General features: G+C 40.5%; 1 protein-coding gene across 3 annotated transcripts in view; it reads left to right on the top strand.

The window, feature by feature from the left end:
- The first annotated feature begins 14,045 nt into the window (after window positions 1-14,045).
- Window positions 14,046-19,873, top strand: part of ptk2bb (protein tyrosine kinase 2 beta, b) — a 36,683-nt gene continuing 30,855 nt past the window's right edge. The window contains exons 1-2 of one of the 3 annotated variants that reach the window (XM_055015921.1): window positions 14,082-14,205; window positions 14,398-14,431. The gene's annotated coding sequence lies outside the window, so the exon portion shown is untranslated. Of the gene's footprint in view, window positions 14,206-14,397; window positions 14,432-19,873 lie in introns of all 3 variants that reach the window. The other 2 variants (XM_055015923.1, XM_035942340.2) reach the window with 2 other exon arrangements.

Raw genomic sequence — 19,873 nt, 5'->3', positions numbered from 1 at the left:
GAGATTTTCCTGGCACACTTTGGGCTCCTTAGTACCAACTGATCATGGTTTAAACTCCACAGTCTACCTGAGTATTGTTGCTAACCATGTCCATCCCTTTATGACCACAGTGGATCATCTTCTGATGCTACTTCCAGCAGGATAATGCTCCATGTCACAAAGCTCAAATCATCTCCAACTGGTTTCTTGAACATGACAATGAGTTCACTGTACTCCAATGACCTCCACAGTCACCAGATCTCAATCCAATAGAACCTTTGGGATGTGGTGGAACAGGAGATTGGCATCATGGATGCAGCTGACAAATCTGCAGCAACTGTGTGATGCTATCATGTCAATATGGAGCAAAATCTCTGAGGAATGTTTCCAACACCTTGTTGAAATTATGTCACCAAGAATTAAGGCAGTTCTGAAGGTAAAAGAGGGTCCAACCTTTTACTAGCAAGGTGGACCTAATAAAGTGGTCAGTGAGTATATATCCTCCTTTAGCATGACTACCTTTACGTTTTCACACCTGCCATCTGTGTTAATACACTGTATGTTTGACCACTTGCAGAGCAGTTGAATAACTTTTTATAAACATTTACAACCATGTTGGCTTGTTTATAATATGGTGAGAAATTTGTGATCCTTTAGTCATGAAATCTGCACTTTCTCCGAACCCAGTCATTAAAAAGATCATGGGTTTCTCACTTACTAACAAGCCATCATGATGAATTAAGCAGCTCACAAGAAGAAGAGGAGGAGATGACACACCATCTGAAAGGAATTTCCCGAACCCCTAAACTGTTCCGAATGTCATTCTGCTGATCTATAAACATTCACAACTGATTTAATCAGTGGAGACAGGGGCCTTATTAGAAAGTGACACAATTTTTCTCTGTTCGGTGACTTGAACTGATTACCTAGAAAGTTCTCCCAGCAGCTCTGCACCGACATATTAATGCGAAACTAAGTGCAGGAACCCTGAGATCATTTACTATTAGGTACCTCAGGTGCTGGAGGATATCTCTACATCATAATTAGCGCTTCTACCATCCATCCAGTGCAGGGAAACTGTGTCGCAAACAGCCCTGGGGTGGTAGAAACAGGCCCACTCCTGTACCGACGTTGATGCGTGTCTAATGAGTCCATCAGGCTGACAGTACAGCGTCCTGGGGGACCCTCCGATCACGAATACCGGAGTATCACATATGAATGTTCCTGGATTGAAACTGCCATCTGTCATTACATCTGACTGTGTGTTTACCAAATGGGGGGTTCAAGGTAATTCATGTGCAAGTCCACCTGTTTGCTGTTTTGGCAAATTGAAAGTACCTCCCATGACATGTCGAACCGCCCCCATGTGTCATGAGCGTGCAACAGATCCATAGGATGAGTCTATACATGCCGAAAGCCGCTGCACTGTAAATGATTTACCAGTCGTACCTCGAGAGCACATGCTGCATATTAAGGTTTCAATAATTGATCGGCTTGTTGCCAGCGCAATTTTTCGCACATCAAGCGAGGCGATCAAACTGAAAATGATGTATATGGAGTTCCCTTTGCATTTCAGGATTGGAAACGGATCCCCGGGGAGACGCAGTGAGGTGCAGCTACTTGTATAATATAAAAGGCTGTTGCATGCCACCTCCTCGTAGCTCTTCATGCTGAATGGTTTTAACTCTCAGTTTCTGTCAACACTTGGAAAAAGCAATTTACTTTCACTCTGACTACAGTAAATATTTTCAGTGCTTTGCTATGAGTCTGAGGATGGAAAGCTTTTCATCGCTCGACAATAACAGCAAACATGTAAAAGATCACGTTCCGTGTCGTCATTCAGCGATTTACATTCATCTTGCACCGTGTGCAGGTGCCCTTTTGTATAGAATCTTAAAAACAGGTCGCATTAAATGAAAACAGATGAGTGTGTGTGTGTGTTTGATTTGACAAAAATGATTTAATTAAGCACACTTAAAGTCACTGAAACCTCTTATAATTGCCATGAAAAGTGCTTGAAAGCAGCATTTTGTTGCAAAGGCAGCTCATTATGCAGCACTGCAATTAAATGTATATTATTCCACTAGCTATGCCCTTGTTATGTAACATATTATTTCCTAGAGGTGATGTTTTTCAATTATATTTCACATGCATGTTGATATTCTTGCAGTTTTTCCAGCATGGTAGTCAAATTTTCTTTGTTTTTAATCAGAATTGATGCAGACTTTACTGTATGCAACCTCAAATTTTAACATTTAAAGAAAGAAAATAATGTTGGAAAGAAAAAAAAATAATACAGCAAGAGTTTCCACAGTGGAAGGAGTGAATAATAAAAGGCCATGTTTTGCAATTGGGCAGCATTTATCTGCTGTTTCTCACGTTCATATTCACATTTGCGGACAGTTGTTCTTTCTGCAGTTGTAACATGTGCTCTGGTTCCTGGTCGACTTCCTCTTAGGTGCAAAGGGAAGCCTTCTGTGCCCCGTGATTCAAGTGTGTGACACACACACAAAAAAGCAATCATATGATAAGACAGGCGCTTATGGTTTCAGAAAGCTCTTTTTGCCCAGATACAGCTTCACTGAGAGTGTGTGTGTGTGTGTGTGTGTGTGTGTGTGTGTGTGTGTGTGTGTGTGTGTGTGTGTGGCGGTGTGGGTGGGGGGTGGGAACTTGTTTACAGCTCACACACGCTGCTTTGAGTCCTCTCGACAAGAGGGGAAGAAAGACAGGCGTACCAGAACTTGGCAGAGTGAAAGTGCAGCGCACTAGCGGCGAGTTTTTTCAGGGATAAAAATACTGCCGGTGAGCAGCCTCGAGCTCAGCGGTGAGACTAGAGCTACGGCAGCCTTTGGGCTTTGAAGCATCACTTATCTGTGGCAATCGGCCCAGTGTGCTGAAGTAGGTTAACCCGAATCTCCATAAAATGCAAATGACCGCAAGTCTTGGGATTAGACTTTCAGGAAAGTGGAGGTGCTCTCAGCGCTATCACTGAACACATGAAAAAAACATAAACGTATAACATCAGCACATGACTCCTGTGTCCAGCAGTCATGTGTTGGTGTTATATATTTATGTTTTTTCATGGTTGCCTTGTTTCAGAATCCATTTTGAATAAAACTCTCCTGCAGTGTGCACTTCCCTTTTTTTCTTTTCAAAGCTGTGGAGCGGATAAAACCACTTAAGCCTTAACCGCTGACTATAATACATAGAATAATACATTTCTGGAGAGAAATAAGGGGCGTGTGAAGCCAAGGAAACCTTAAATGAGCAGATCCTGAGGGTGAGAAGCTCAGCGAGGGACTCGGTGCCAACCAGCCCCGCAGCCTGGCAGCTCTCTGCTTGATTGGTCTCAGTGGGAAACTGGGATGGAGGGCAGAAATCCCATCTACATACACATGCACGCGCACAGCCGGCGAGGAAGACATGCGGGCCGTACACATGCCGGCACGTGCACACGAAGAGATCCACGCTAACGCCTTAATAACTCGTGCACGAGCTTGACATCCCCCAACAGAAATGCCGGTTAAACAAGGAGGAAATAAAAGGCACCGGCGCGCATCCCGAGCCATACACTCCAACATATTAAAACACACAACACCCACATTCAGACGCATGACACCCACATGACACCCACACACATTAAGAGTCTCACACATAGCTGCTGTGAGCGTGGAGAGGGGGGGCTTCACATCGCCTGTGTGCTATTCAAAAGCTAATTCTCCTCAAAGAGCCTGGCCGGCCACCTGCACTGAGGATGAGGAGGGAGGAAAGGGAGGATGAGGAGGGGAGGGGAGGAAAGGGAGGAGGACAGGGGGGAGGAAAGAAAAGGAGGAGGAGGAGGTAGCAGTGGAAGAATGACATCACCTTCCCTGAAATGTCACCATTATCTCAAGCCTCAGCTTAGTCCGTCTACAGGGGTGACATCATCCTCTCTTTGCCCCTCCCCCCTCTGTTCTAGGTTGTGTGAGTGTGTTTGTTTGGCGAGCATGTGCACGAAGGCGTGTGTGTGTGTGTGTGTGTGTGTGTGTGTGTGTGTGTGTGTGTGTGTGTGTGTGTGTGTGTGTGTGCGTGCAGGAAAGCGTTTTCAGCAGAGATACAAGCATGAGTGGATGTTTGTCTGTCTTTCATGCCTTTGTACTGGCAAAACCATAAAATCTGCCTCATTTACCGCAAACACCGTCACCTTAAAGTTTCTTCTGCTTGTTTTATGAGAAACGTTGCTTTGCACTCTCATTCAGAATCTACTGTACGTACTGTACACGGTAAACATGTAAACAATACAATGAAATCAGGCTCGGACAGAAACGCCAGTGACGCCGTTTGATATTTAACCTTGTGTTGGTTGTTTATTCACCGATTTGGTGGTGAACGGTAATCTAGGCTGAAATTTTAATAAAATATCAGTGGAAATGTGCTGCTATTTGCATTTTTTGTCAGAACACAGGTAAAGAAAAACAGATTAAAATGCAAACTGGAGTGAAATAGCAATAGAAATGAGCAAAAACACCATTAAATTGTCAGTTTATTCCTGTTTGCATTCCAGAGGTCTGCACTGGGATCAGCAGTGAATGGAGGTTTTATGTCACCAGGTTTTCAGACATCACTTTCTGAGATTTCTGCTCCCACATCGGTACTCTGGAGGTGAATGACATTTGCAGAAAGGGGGAAAAGTTGTAATTTTAGCAGTGTAGCTCTGCTGACATGGGATAATCCGCAGACCTCACTGTTTCTTTGGTGGAAAGTTCTTACTTGCGGCTGCTTTGCTTCCCAAAGACAACACACGAGCCGGTTCATTTGTATACAGAGGAGGTGACTGAGCTCGATACAAGCCGTCATTTGCGTTGTTTTCATCAATATGAGAGGCAAAAACATTTCTGAAAGGCCCAGTGTGCAGGATTTAGTGGCATCTAGTGTTGAGGATGCAGATTGCACCAACTCATCCCTCATTACCTCCCTTAGCAAACATGTAAGGCAAAGTAAGGTGGCCACAAATTTAAAGGTAAAAATGCCAAATGTAGAGCCAGCATTTGGTAACATTACTGTAGTGACATGTCAGTGCAATATGGCAGGTTTCATGGACAAGAGCCAGCTCATTGTGTAGATATGGAGGACTCTGTCAGATAATGAAAACACACTTCAATCTTATAGGATATACAGAAGAAAACAAATCAGAATTATTCCAAGCATTACATTTCATTCCTGCAAAGAAATCCTCCTAAATCCTACTTGTTTCACTGCACAAAGCAAGTCTCTATCGCAAATGTTTTCTTCAAATTAACTTTCCACTCTGAAAAACCACAGTCTCAAGGCTAGACCTGAAGTGGAGATGCTGGGGTTCATCGTAAACACTCTGAGGACACCATGGCACCCCTTAGAAGCACTTTTCTCATTCATCTCTACACTATTTTTTCTCTCATGTTCTGTTGTTTCATGTCTGTTTGCCGTCATGCAGTGCCTCTTTGTAGTAGTTTTCTTTGCTGCATGTCACTCCACATTTCCTCTCTGTCAGCTAAAGAGTAAAAATCAACACTAAAATATACTTTTCTTCCCAAAAATCATCCTCTACGACACGTTATAAGGCCTTGAAGTTGCTTTCCAGTTGTTGGTTTAACCCCTTAAAACTCATCTCTGTATCAAATTTAGATTCTTTTCCAATGAAAATAATTCCTTACGGGCTCGAAATGACTTAGATCTAAACCTTTCCCTCCTCTGGAATGTGCAGATTTATGAAGTCTCACCTCTCTCATCACCCACCCGCTGTGTCTCAAGCACACCAGCTCACCTTTGTAAAACTACTTTACAAAAGATAATGACAATTTCTATTAAATATATTTTTTATATTATTGATAATTCAGTCAAATCATGAACCAATTCTGAAGAAAAAGAATGAAGAATGTCCCACCCTTTGAGTTTAAAGGCTTTATTCTTAATTCTCAATAAACAAATTACCAGTGCAATGGAAATTTTTAGCTCAGTGTTTCTCAGCCTGGTTCCAACCTATTTACAGAATCTACTCATTTAAACAAACTCATCAATCACATCTGCTCAAACATACTGAGGTAGACAAATATTGAATAGACAGAGAAGAGGGTAAAAAAAGGGCATGTACAGAAAAGCAGTGTCAAAAAATTTTGGGCAATATTGCTTTGTTTATTTCGTATGAAAACCTTTAAGTCTGAATTTGTGTTTTTGAGACCCTGCAGTTTAAAGGTGGAAATGTTCAGCCATGGTGCTTATTTCACTTACTAAACACTCACTGGCCATTTTATTAGGTACCCTTCTTGGTCGCATACTTTCAACAAGGTGTTGGAAACATTCCTCAGAGATTTTGCTCCATATTGACATGATAGCATCACACAGTTGCTGCAGATTTGTCAGCTGAACATCCATGATGCCAATCTCCCGTTTCACCACATCCCAAAGGTTCTATTGGATTGAGATCTGGTGACTGTGGAGGTCATTGGAGTACAGTGAACTCATTGTCATGTTGAAGAAACCAGTTGGAGATGATTTGAGCTTTGTGACATGGAGTATTATCCTGCTGGAAGTAGCATCAGAAGATGATCCACTGTGGTCATAAAGGGATGGACATGGTTAGCAACAATACTCAGGTAGACTGTGGAGTTTAAACCATGATCAGTTGGTACTAAGGGGCCCAAAGTGTGTCAAGAAAATCTCCCCCACACCATTACACCAGCATCAGCAGCCTGAACTGTTGATACAAGGCAGGATGGATCCATGCTTTCATGTTGTTTACACCAAATTCTGACCATCTGAATGTTGCAGCTGAAATGGAGACTCATCAGACCAGGGAACATTTTTCCAATCTTCTATCGTCCAATTTTGGTGAACCTGTGCCAATTGTATCCTCAGTTTCCTGTTCTTAGCTGACAGGCGTGACACCTGGTGTGGTCTTCTGCTGCTGTAGTCCATCTTCTTCAAGGTTGGATGTGTTGTGTGTTCAGAGATGGTATTCTGCATTCCTTGGTTATTTGAGTTCCTGTTGCCTTTCTATCATCTCCAACCAGTCTGTCCATTCTCCTCTGACCTCTCACATCATCAAGACATTTTGGTTCACACAGCTGGATATTTTCTCTTTTTGGGATCATTCTCTGTAAACCCTAGTGATGGTTGTGTGTGAAAATCCCAGTAGATCAGCAGTTTGTGAAATACTCAGACCAACAACCATGCCACGTTCAAAGTCACTTCAATCTCCTTTCTTCTCCATTCTGATGCTCGCTTTGAACTTCAGCAAGTTGTCTTGACCACGTCTACATGTCTAAATGCACCGTGTTGCAGCCATGTGATTGGCTGATTAGCTATTTCAGTTAACCAGCAAGTGAACAGGTGTACCTAATAAAGTGGCCGGTGAGCGTATGTGATCTAGCGTGTAAAGAACACCATATGGACGTCTTAACAAGATAAACAACTTGATTCACACTGAAGGATTTCTTAAACGTTTTATAATAACGTCTCACAAACTCTTGATGACGCACATAAACCTCCTGAATGATTTGTCTCCACCCATCAGGCCATCATGAGTCCCACTGCAAGGAATGACCTCTGTCATGTTATTACACCATCTGATGCCATCGGCAGCTGACGCTCGTAAAAGCCACCGAAGCATGCCGGCCATGCCATCACTGCCCTCTGTACGTGTCCCAACACTCCCCGAATATTCCCCCTCCTGGGTCACATCCCTCAGATGCCTTTTGTTCCAGACTGGGCAGAGAGGTGACAGGTAAATGTGTCATCTCAGCTTAACTGATCCAATTTGAAATAGCACTCTTTTGTATTTTTAAACTTGTACTGTCGGATGCAGTTATTATTGTTGTTATTATTCCTGCACCTCAGTCCAGTTCTCTGTTCACTTGCTTCACTCTTTTAGAAATCTGTGAGAAACCGCTGAACCGTTGGTGTCACTGGAAAGTAAAACAAAAACCAGAACAGGGTGCTGACTTTGTGAAAGTTTTCAGTTACAGCACCAAAAATAGCTTCATATTCGGACATTCAGAACAGATGTACGGGCAGGAATTTAAACCTCATGTCAGCTTGAGTCATCCCACAAATGAGTCAACAAGATCAATGCCCCATTCATTTTGGAGCAGAGCTATATTTAAATCTCACCGCAGTACACTTTATTTCTTATTTTATAGTTATTCTAATTAACTTTTTCCAGGTAATACTGGCTGAAATGTAAATGTTAATGTAAAACGGGTGATTTGAAATGATTTATCTCCCAATTCTGCAGGACCTCTTGGCTTTAAAGAGGGATTTTGTGTGTTTAGCATAAAAAAAGACCACAGAACAAACAGTGACTTGCAGGTGAACATTGCTAAAGTGCCAGATTTTTTCAGACTGAATACTTAAATTCATCAGATGACCTCCAAATGAATTGTAACTGCTCGTATTATCAACTTCATTAGGTGTTAATGTGTCAGTTTTGTTGTTTTCAGAGTTCAACTACTAAGAAAAAAGTCACTTTTCTCTATGTAAGGACCAAATGAAGGGTTTGGAAGCAGAGTGGTAGAAAAATGGTTCAAAGTTTTGTGTTTTCAAGAATGGTCTAACATTGGAAGCACCACTGTAACGCTATATTTGGGTTGTGGGTTAAACCACTTAGACGCTAAAATCTAGACCATAAAATATTACAGAAATTATATAACATTAAATGAAATTATATAATGAAATTATATCGAAAAAAAATGTTGTGGGTTAGACCATTTTGCTTTTGATCCCCTGAAATGTTCTTGGGACTAAAAAAAATAAAACGACTTAATTCTTCATATTGATTGTTGTGGAGGTTCAGCGATGTGGAGAGAAGATGCAGAGGCAGAAACAGAGGGACACACTGGAGAATCAGATGACTTAGGTTGTGAAACAGCTGAGCCATCCCTACTCACATGTACAATAGATAGTTTTACAGTGGACACAGTATTATCTCTGCTTTTTGCACCGCATCACACTCAACACCAACACTCAGCAGCAGCAGAAGTGACATCAACAGAGCAGCAGTGCATGTAAGCAATGCCAGCATCAGTTATGAGGAATCTCTCTGATCCTTGGGTCTATATTGTAGTTGGGAGAAGGTCAGATTTAGATTACAGACTAATATGGAGACAACTAATCTGCTTCGTCACGTCAGAATAGCGTCTGTCTATCTAAAGGCCATTATGACCTTAGAAAGGGGAAAGAGTCATTTTTCCTTCACATTGATGGTTTTGCCAAACTCACTGAAGACACTGAAGATGCAGTTTGTGTTTTGTTTGATCATTTTTGCTGTTACGTATTTAGCTTTTTTATTTTGTCTTATTCTCAATACAGGGCTATGATTTATGTTAACTAAAAAGTCAGCACTTTTTAATGTTCTTTCAATGTTTTATTTGTGGATTTAGTATTCTTTTTTAGTTGCTTATTAGCTCCCAAAACCTTTATAATGATTAACTCTACTCTCTGTCACTTCAGTTTCTCTGCATGAGATCAACAACATGTGTCTTCTCTTGTATGAATAAATTACTGTTGTGTGACATTTTACACCTGAAAACAACCAAACCTCACTGCGTTCGCTAAAGAATGAGTTCAATGAGTTCAATATTCATCAGTCAAAGTCTATTTCCTCAACATTTAATGCTCTTTTGTGATGTTATCGGCCTTATTTAACCTGTGTACCGGTCTAACCTGTCTTTAATGACCTGCTGCTTTTTTAAAGTTTTTGTGTTTTTACTGTGGGACCCATTTAAGCACCGCTGTGACCTTTAACTCTTTCCTCCAGGGGGTCTAATTATATATCATTTTAAACAACAGGCCTCCATTCAGCCAACTTCTTTGAGGATGAGCATTTTAAGTTGTTTGCTAAAGCTGTAATTCAGGGCCCCTGCTGCTTGTCACCTTTATTGTAATGCAGGGGAAGATTTATAATCCCGTCCTGGCCCGGGCCACTTCACACCTCACTGAACACCGAGGCCTCCCGCTGAGTTTGGATGGGATTCAATGGCCACTTTGTACAACACACACGAATATAAACACTAGAGACCTACACACCTGCTACCCAAACCAAATAACTCCCCCCTTTCTTCTCTGCTGTTCAGGTTCGAGATCTCTTTGTGTTGCAGGTGTCAAAAGGTGAGCAAACAGAGAAACAGGGACTCGTCATAGCCCACCATTACTCAGAGAAGTGATGTCAACAACGCCGTGACCTCAGGGGTCACCGGTGCGAAGAATATGGGCTCAATGCTCGTCAAGGGAAAAATAAATAATGCAGACATTTATTAAAGGCGCAGAAGGTATGTCGAGGTTTTTTTTTTCTTTTTTAGCTAGGAGGCGGAGGCGAGTGGACCTGCGAGATCAAAGCATTCCTTGCCAACCATCTGCACAGCAAGCGTCCAGGGTGGAGGCTTTGGTCATTAGAGCGGGATGCTTGGACAGGAGTGGGAGTCATTAGAGCGTTTATACCAGTTCATCCCTCATAAAAGAGCAGCCTCTAAAAATAGAGGCGCAAGTCAAACCGATTCGACCAAGAGAAGAAATATTTGCTCTTTGGGCAGTCGGAGACACCAGATGAGTTAATTGAAGCTTTTAAAAATAACAAACCATGTTTCATGCATCACTGGATAATTTGTGCTTTGAATAATCTTGTGGGCAAAGAAAGAAGTTGAAGAGCATAAACATGGCAGGTACAGCAAGATCAAATAAAAATGATCATAGTTTGCAACAAAACAAATATCCAATCATTGTCTATACACCGCTTTATTCTCATATTAGGGTCATGGGGGGCTGGAGTCTATCCCAGCTGACTGAGGGTGAAGACAGGGGACACCTGGACAGGTAACAATCTATCACAGGGCTACACATATGGTGCTTTTCCATTATCACCTACTCGGCTCGACTCCACTCGACTCGGTTTAGGTCGTTTTCCATTACAATTGAGGACCACCTCATCGTCATAGCACGGCGGCCTGGCCACGGAGTTAGCATTGATGGCTAACTAGCTAGCTTACTGTCTGCATACAGGGGACAACGACATCACTTTCAAAATATACTGTACTTGTTTGTTTAAAGTGAGCTTGCCACCAATGGGATAAGTAATGTAAAAGGTTCTTGAAGTCACAAAACACTCACCGGTTGAAGGAGTCGCTGTTGTGTGTCATCACTCCCTGTCCAATCAGTGGCCTGCACTCTGTAGACGTCACATTATAGGCTCGACTCAGCTCACTTGGAACCCCGGCCGAATAGGTACTGAAACAGTACCTGGTACCAGGTACTAGTCCTAACAGAAAACCTCACAAACCAAGTAGAGTCAAGCCAAGTAGATGCTAGTGGAAAAGCGACAACAGAGACAAACAATCACACTCACATTCACACCTACGGACAATTTAGAGTTACCAATTAACCTCAACATGTTTTTGGACTGTGGCAGGAAGCCAGAGAAAGCACTGGGAGAACATTCAAACTCCATGCAGAAAGATCCGGGACGCAAACCGGGATCTTCTAGCTGCAAGTGCTCACCACCAAACCACTGTGCAGCCTGGTTGCAGTTCCATCTTTGTTAATTCTTTGCATCACTTCTGCTCCAATATTCTGATTGATAACTATAGTTCTGCTGACCTTCTTGTAGCCTTCACCTTTCTTGCGTAAAGAAATGATTTTCTTTCTCAGGTCTTGTGACATTTTTCTTCCATGTGGTGCCATCGCTGACAACATGAACTGGGAAGGGCTTTTCTGTTTAATGAACAATTAGACTCACATGTTGTTGAATTCTTGATCATTAGATATTTGTAGTCTAAAATTTAGCTTTGCTCCTGAGGCTCTCATTGGAGAGTACTCTTTTTTCAACATGGTCTTGAAGTAATTTGTTAGGAAAATTCATTTTTTGTGTGTGCAACCTTGTTAATTAGTAGGAGTATTTTGTAGTATCGTATCCCACAAGAAATGATGATTGTCATGTTACTGTAATAACATAATTCCCTATGCATATGAGTGACATGCAGTCAGACTGTGGTCAGGACATGGTGTGAACGTGTGTCTGGAGAGGCTGTAAACATGGAAAGAGTTAAATATCGATAGTGTTTGTGTTTGAATTAAACTGATACAGGTTTCATTGCTGCGTATTTTTGTTCACTTTATAGCATTACTGCAACACAGTCGCCAGCTGTGAAGTGAATTCTGTGAGTAAAAATTTGTATTTCTGCCATTTTTAATCCCCATAAAGCCCATGCGTTGTCACCAGCACTCAAGAAGACACTTCTTCAGCTCCCAACTTATTTAAATTCTCCTTCACCGACACATACGGTACATTTCAGATTTCCAGACTTGTCAGTGGCATCCTTTCCTTTCTTCGCTCAGCCCTCGCTCTTCCCTCGCTGTAGCCTCTCTGTGCCAGGATTCGTTTGGAATATCTGTGTGGAGCAGTGACAGCTGTGGGGGAGTTCAAGTCTGGGGCAGAACGACCCCAAACCCCACCCACCGGCCAGCGGACTGGAGCGGAGTCAAGGGCAAGAATCTCCAACAGGTGTCCGTCCAGCATTCAGACAGTAGCAGGAACCGGCCCAGCGCTAGCGCTTACAATGGTTCCACTGTTGGCTGGGCTCAATGTGATCATTAACACTCACTTTTTAATGCCCCTCCTGCCTCCACACTCCTAAATCATCATAGTGGAGCTGTGCCACCATTTAGAAACAGAAACTCGGGTACACAGGTGGCTTTTTGGCATGCAGAATGTCCTCAGCAGCTTCCCAGGAGAGTCAGGGCTGCTGAAGGAACGTGTCTTACATGATAATACGGTTATTCTAGTTCCTCTGTCAGTGCTGGAATCTGACACGATGACAGAATTAAACACATTTAAGCAACGTGAAGCTGCACAGTTATGTTCTGCCTTAATGCTTTTACATTTAACACTGCAAAAAAAAATGTTCGTAAATTTAAATTCAAACCATGACAGTAAAAATCTATAAACTCAAAAGCAGTTTGATACTGTTTATATAACACTGAATCACCCTAAATAAGTCAATCAGGAGAAAACTGTATTTGAAAAAAAAGTTTCTCTTGAAAAAACACATTTCCCTACTGTTGCACAGATATTTAACAGAAAAAACATTCAAAAATAACATTCAATACTGTTATTTTTGTATTTATCTCTCGAAAACAATCCAACTTTTCACAGTTGTGCTGAAGATGTCAACATGCTGTAATATTTTTATATATTTTATATTTATTTCATGTAAAAAATGTAGTTTGTACCCATCAAACTGATGCACTTTTGTGCTAACAGACTATTAAATTATTAATTAATTCTATTAATCATATGCTATTTATGATTTTTACATGTGTCATTGCTAAAGATACATATATTAAATGTTAAATACACTAACTGTTGTGCTGATAATAGAAAAAAGCTATAATATTTATAGCAGGTGACACACATTTTATTTTATATGGTATTTTCATGTAAATTTTCAAGTAAACACAAAATTTCTTTAAAGTTTAAACTTCTTTTTTTTTTACAGTAAAATATGGAATTAAGCAAATTTTTTTAAACTGTAAAATCTGAAACCTGAAGTTGCTTCCAATCTATTGGCCCATAGTGTAAGAAAAAGATGTGAATTCTTCCTCCACCACCTGAATTATCTATAAATGTGTCAGAGCAAGGCTGCACATTTCAAATCAGCCAGTACATCCACCTTGTCTTTTCTTTTCTGTAAGTGTATGCTGTCACCTGCTGTCCGGGTGGTGCAATTACAGCACAGCAGCACCAATAACAGTTTTCAGTGGAGAACATAGAGGGCAAATTGTGCAACATAGGATGTTGCACAATTTGCCCTCTATGTTCTCCACTGAAAACTGCATAAGTAAACAATAAATAAAGAGATTAAATCCATCTAAGCAACTTGGATTCACAAAGAGTTTTGCATGTTTTGTAACTGACAAAATCAATCAAAACCCTTCAAAATCCTTCTTTAAAGATCACAAAAGTTTTGGAGGACACAGACAAGATAGAAATACACAACGATTCTGCAGGCAGAAGGATCCGCCATATTGAGGCTGGAACCTGACATTCCTGGAATAAGGAAGTGGGCCCACCTCGGCTCAGGGATTGCCTAGGTGAGGGAGTGGCCACCTGCAGCCTCCTGCTCGACTGCCAGACCGAGACACAATCTGTCAGGCCGTGCGTCAGGAACTAAACTTTCCCGTCATAAGCTTTTATTCTCGGAGGACTTCAATCAGAACCAGGTAAGACCCCAGATTACCAGACGTTAGTGCCAGCACGGGGACTTAAAGCTCCTGAAACAAAGTCATTCCAGCTGATAGATTAGTGCAACAGGCCCACGTTTATACAAGTAAACATACAGATCTGCTTTCATGAGATTAGAAGTGCACATTTTTTTTTCACGGCTCATATTTCTACTTTTTTTTTTTTTAGAGGATTTTCATTGCTGGTGAGGCAGTGCAAAAAAAGGTGAGATTTGACATTGAAGCTCGTGCAATTTCAGGATAGTCGCTTGATTCTAAAGGCGCTATGTGAGGCTCTTTTTCCCCCCAGAGAGAGAGGTTTTGTTCATTTTCAAAGCATGTCTGTGCAGGTGAGGAGGCAGCAGCCACATTCCAGTGCCTGGGGTCATGACGTCGCAATATGCAGACCCTCAGACAACAGGCCTGTCTGAAAGCCTGTTTAAGGAAGCTTCCACTGGAGAAAGGAGCTTCACTTTAACTGCTGTACTTTTATCAACTATAGTATAACTTTCAAAGAGAGGAGGCAACTCTTTACATGCTTTTTAACCTAGTGCCGTAGATTTGCCCCCAGGATACACCTATCTCACTCTCAAGAATCTACTTTCTTTAATTTCTTTTCAAATGAACATATAAAAGAAAAAGAGCAAAGAGACACTTCAGCAGGTTGGATATGGGTCATTCCAGAATTGGAGTACGTCCCACCCATCAAATTTGAAATAATCCATGTACAAAATACTAGAACATGCAGTTGTTGTGTAAATGTACTTGTCCTGAGACCAACTCTAAAAAAAAGAAAAATAGGAGAGAAGTAGGAGAAAAGAATGTTCATGGTATTTTTAAAATACCAAATAAGTCTGGTGTTCCACCTAAAATGCCTTTTTCTCTTGTCCCACTCCCCTGATCACCAAATTGAATCTCAAATAAAACTGTTAAAATGAAATTTAAATCTCCTTTTTTAGGTATTATTTTTTTCACTGATGTCTCTCGTAATTGTGGAAAAAAGTTTTAAAATCAAAATAATATTTTAAATAATAATTATGCAAAGAACATGTGTCCCACAACAAACCTGTTGATTGTTTTTGTCATTTTATGTCTTGTTTTTATCATTTGTGTCTTGTTTTTCTTGTTTTTTGTCTCGTTTTTGTCTTTTGTGCCTTGTTTTTTGTCGTCAACATCATCAAACAGTTTTCCTAAAGAATGTGTAGAGCAAAGCTATGTCCTCTCTTCTATTCTTTTCCTATTTTCCTCACATTGTCAGCCTTGATTGAATGTCTCACTCTACCTCATATTATCAGGATCAGACTAATTCTTTGGACTGTTTTCCATCAGTCAGTTTGTCCTCTTGGTCAGCAGTAACAGCAGCTAAATATCTAGCTTCTACTGCTGAGAAAAAGATCACATTAGCATGGATTAGCAACCCTGTTACTGTGATTAGAGTAGGGTTAGCAAACAACACAGAAAACATGGAATAAAAATGCTACCATTGATGTATAAGCTGAGCCAATCAAGCCTTGATAATATATTATCTATGATTGATGAATATGGAGCAGAAAATTATAAAAGAGAAGGTTTATTTTTCAAAAATTTTGAAGCCCAAATGTCCTCCAATTCTGGAATGACCCATAACACAAACGTAATGCAACGCCTGACAGTTTTCCTATTATGTAAACACCCAGAAACGCCATCTGATGAAACTTGCGGATGGAATGGATAATAATACCGTCAGGAGAGCATGTCAAGGCAGACTTTAACGTGTCTCCCATTGCACCACTGTGCAAAGAAACACCGTCAAACGCTGGAACTGTGAAGAAGCGCCACGCTGACAGCACTGGATTTTTTTTAGATCAATGTATTCCAAAAGAAGTCTTGATGTAGATCTGTCAGATTTTTTTACTTTAACTGTCACACTGAACTGGATGTTTCACAGATTTAAAAAAAAAAACAAAACATGGTGAGTTTTAACTATATAGTTTTAACTATAATTAATTACAGTTCTGATTTATCCACCTGTCATTTTGTCTAAAAAAAAATGTCTGAAAGTAGTAAAGAGATAACCAAAAACTCAGTGACATCTTTAAATTTCTTTTTTGCAGATCAGAACCTATAGTTATTCAGATTACAGCTGAATAAAAAGAGAAAAGCATCAAATTCTCACACTTCTTGAGCTTGAATTTTAAAATTTTTGCCATCCGTTTATCTAACCGATTAATCAATTAATTGTTTACATACACTCACTGACCACTTTATTAGGTCCACCTTGCTAGTAAAAGGTTGGACCCCTTTTACCTTCAGAACTGCTTTAATTCTTGTTGTCATACTTTCAACAAGGTGTTGGAAACATTCCTCAGAGATTCTGCTCCATATTGACATGATAGCATCACACAGTTGCTGCAGATTTGTCGGCTGAACATCCATGATCCAATCTCCAGTTCCACCACATCCTAAAGGTTCTATTGGATTGAGATCTGGTGACTGTGGAGGTCATTGGAGTACAGTGAACTCATTGTCATGTTCAGGAAACTAGTTTGAGATGATTTGAGCTTTGTGACATGGTGCATTATCCTGCTGGAAGTAGCATCAGAAGATGATCCACTGTGGTCATAAAGGGATGGACATGGTTAGCAACAATACTCAGGTAGACTGTGGTGTTTAAACCATGATCAGTTGGTACTAAGGAGCCCAAAGTGTGCCAAGAAAATCTCCCCCACACCATTACACCACCAGCAGCAGCCTGAACCGTTGATACAAGGCAGAATGGATCCATGCTTTCATGTTTTTTACACCAAATTCTGACCATCTGAATGTTGCAGCTGAAATGGAGACTCATCAGTCCAGGCAACATTTTTCCATATTGTCCACTTTTGGTGAACCTGTGTCAATTCTATCCTCAGTTTCCTGTTCTTAGCTGACAGGAGTGACACCAGGTGTGGTCTTCTGCTGCTGTAGTCCATCTTCTTCAAGGTTGGACGTGTTGTGTGTTCAGAGATGGTATTCTGCATTCCTTGGTTATGTGAGTTCCTGTTGCCTTTCTATCATCTCCAACCAGTCTGTCCATTCTCCTCTGATCTCTCACATCATCAAGGCATTTTGGTTCACACAATTGCTGCTCACTGGATATTTTCTCTTTTTGGGATCATTCTCTGTAAACCCTAGAGATGGTTGTGTGTGAAAATCCCAGTAGATCAGCAGTTTGTGAAATACTCAGACCAGCCCATTTGACACCAATAACCATGCCACGTTCAAAGTCACTTAAATCCCCTTTCTTCTCCATTCTGATGCTTTGAATTTCAGCAAGTTGTCTTGACCACGTCTACATGTCGAAATGGACTGAGTTGCCTCCATGTGATTGGCTGATTAGATGTTTGTGTTTACAAGCAATTGAACAGGTGTACCTAATAAAGTGGCCGGTGAGTGTATACGCCAATACAAATACAGAAAGAAGCCAGAATAATTGTCGATCGAGCTCTAAAAGGAACCCTCTGAGGATTTAGGCATAATCAATAGCTTTCACTACAAGGTTTTCCCAAAATATCATATTTTAAAGGTGCTTAAACTTTGCAAGAAGAAGAAAAATGTCAGGACACAACTCTATAAAATGATGAGCTAACAGAACAAGCATACTTCTTGTGTGGAGGGAATTATTCCTCCGTGACCTACTGTACTGCAGAATAACTCTCCATATGGCTCCTTCTTTTCTCAAGTGCAGTCTTGTTTGTTTAAAATTGTTGCTTCTCACCAGCTGCTGTGGAATTTCAGCCTCATTTGTCACAATCTGCCTCCCGATAAGTCGCCGTCGTTCACTCTCTGACACCTCAGCAGCAGCAGCAGAGGTGTTTTAAACACAACTGGCAGCAGGAACGTTCAGGAGAAACAGTCCTACTTATTATCCCACTGAGCGTTGAAAGAGTTCCTTCACTCCACCTCAGTTTGTGATAAAAAATATAAAATTAAATGAAGAGACTCCCTTGGGAACTGCTGTTACCATAACAACTCAAGTGCCAGCATGACAATGTGTGAGAGGCAACAACACTGTGGCTGGCAAATGTCGCCTTTGTTCACTTATTTGAAATAGATAAATAAATAAAATCTGGAGTGTTTTTACAAACAAGCAGAAGGAAGGATTTCATGGCTGTCTGTGATTTCAATTAGAGGATTTTTGCATTTAGTTGTTTTGTGTTAAAACAAATAGTTTTGTCTGTTTGACGTAAATGTCCTCATCAAATGAACTCATTTATTATAAAATAGCTCCAGGTGCTTCTTCTGCAAAATATAACTCTGAAAAAATGACTTTAAATAAGCCCAAAGGTGCATAAAGATCACTCATTTAAATAAAAATACCAATGAAATGAGAAATAGAACAGCTCTGTATTCTACTTTTGCAAAAAGAAAAAAGAAATAAAAAAAATCCCATTACTTCCCACACCAAGGTCCTGTTATCACTTGAACTTGTTTTATGGCTCTTATCCAGGTTATTTTCTTCTGACTAGATCCTTGCTTGTGTTGTTTCTACTCTCAGATGTACGTCACTTTGGATAAAAGTGTCTGCTAAATGAAACTGCAGAATTGTAGAAATTGTAGATTACAAATGACTATGGTAATTTACCCTGGTAATGAGAGGTGGTCCTAAAGTAATTAGTGAGGTCAAGCATGTTAGTAATAATACTACCGATGGTGTAACTGATGATAGAACTATACAGAATAGTAACATTATTGCAAATCATATCGCTGAAGCAATAAATATACAAATGTACACTACCGTTCAAAAGTTTGGGGTCAACCAGACAAATTCATGTTTTCCATGAAAACTCACACTTTAATTCATGTGCTAACATAATTGCACAAGGGTTTTCTAATCATCAATGAGCCTTTCAACACCATTAGCTAACACAATGTAGCATTAGAACACAGGAGTGATGGTTGCTGGAAATGTTCCTCTGTACCTCTATGGAGATATTCCATTAAAAATCAGCTGTTTCCAGCTAGAACAGTCATTTACCACATTAACAATGTCTAGACTGGATTTATGATTCATTTAATATCATCTTCATTGAAAAAAACTAATTTTCTTTCAAAAAATAAGGACATTTCTAAGAGACTCCAAACTTTTGAACAGTAGTGCATCTACACTACAGGCTAAAAGTTTGGAAGCAACTTCAAGTGCCTGTTCTCAATGTCTTTCTTAAAAAGGTAAAAATAATTCTAAAAGCACTCAGAGAGTGTGGTACTCTGCCAAGGCTGCTCAGTCGATGTATGATTTCTGACGGCTGAAATCTTTAACAAATCCGTGGATCCAGACTATAAGCCGCATCACTGCAAAAAATCCAATCACTTGGTCCTTGTATCATTTCTGACCTTCACTGAAAATTTCATCCAAATCCATTGGTCTGTTTTTGAGTAATGTTGCTAACAGACAGACAGACAGACCAACGGCAATCACCACTTAAGTCCGCTGCATAGTAATTAAAACAGATATCAGACTTTTATTGGATTTTAAGGTGTTATTTGGCATCTACACTACGGGCCAAAAGTTTGGAAGCAACTTCAAGTTCCTGTTCTCAATGTCTTCCTTAAAAAGGTAAAAATAATGAAAACCAGTATGAATTCTATGGATTTTGGGATGTATTTACTGCATGAACAGACTTTGCTTTCATTGATATGCACCATTTTC

Source organism: Amphiprion ocellaris, chromosome 12 (assembly GCF_022539595.1).
Source record: "Amphiprion ocellaris isolate individual 3 ecotype Okinawa chromosome 12, ASM2253959v1, whole genome shotgun sequence".
Taxonomy (NCBI): Eukaryota; Metazoa; Chordata; class Actinopteri; family Pomacentridae; genus Amphiprion; species Amphiprion ocellaris.
Note: the sequence above shows the minus strand (reverse complement) of the source record. Positions and strands in the feature narration are given on the sequence as shown.